The following is a 504-nucleotide window of genomic DNA, read 5'->3' as shown; positions in this document are numbered from 1 at the left end:
CTGAGACAGCGCCCAGAGCCCCGGAGCAAGGTGTTGGCAGGCAAGTAGCGCGCTTCGGGGTCCGGTCGCCGGGGACCCGGGCTCCCTCTTTGGGGTCGAACGGGCTTAACCGGTTCGGGGGCGCCCCGCTCCCTCCTCTTCTCCCACAGCCGGGGGCCGCTCTTAGGGGCGCGCCGTCTCCTGGCTTCCTGTAAGAAGAGGCGGGAGAGGTTGGGTCCGTGCTAAAGAAATGCTTTATTTTACTTCATTTGGGACAAACTAAGCAGTAGTGCTCAGGGGAGACCACAAGGGTAGGAGCACTGTGCGTCTGGTAAAAAACTAGTTCTAGAGCGTCGTTACCAGATAACTCATTAGCATGTGCATTGAGTTCCTAGCCTCTCCCAAGAGTCCTAGGCTGAGCGACCAGCCCTTTTGTTTCTCTGTTGTTGTTGTTTGTTTTTTGAGACGGAGTTTTGCTTTTGTTGCCCAGGCTGGAGTGCAATGGCGAGATCTCGGCTCACTGCA

At 56.7% G+C, this 504-nt stretch overlaps 1 protein-coding gene across 1 annotated transcript in view; it reads left to right on the top strand.

Annotated features, from left to right (window-relative positions):
• Positions 1-6: 6 nt before the first annotated feature.
• Positions 7-504, top strand: part of CAPG (capping protein (actin filament), gelsolin-like) — a 33,433-nt gene continuing 32,935 nt past the window's right edge. The window contains exon 1 of the mRNA XM_011965789.1: positions 7-40. The gene's annotated coding sequence lies outside the window, so the exon portion shown is untranslated. The remainder of the gene's footprint in view (positions 41-504) is intronic.

The sequence above is a fragment of the Mandrillus leucophaeus genome, unplaced genomic scaffold (assembly GCF_000951045.1).
Source record: "Mandrillus leucophaeus isolate KB7577 unplaced genomic scaffold, Mleu.le_1.0 Scaffold737, whole genome shotgun sequence".
NCBI classification, from domain to species: Eukaryota; Metazoa; Chordata; class Mammalia; order Primates; family Cercopithecidae; genus Mandrillus; species Mandrillus leucophaeus.
Note: the sequence above shows the minus strand (reverse complement) of the source record. Positions and strands in the feature narration are given on the sequence as shown.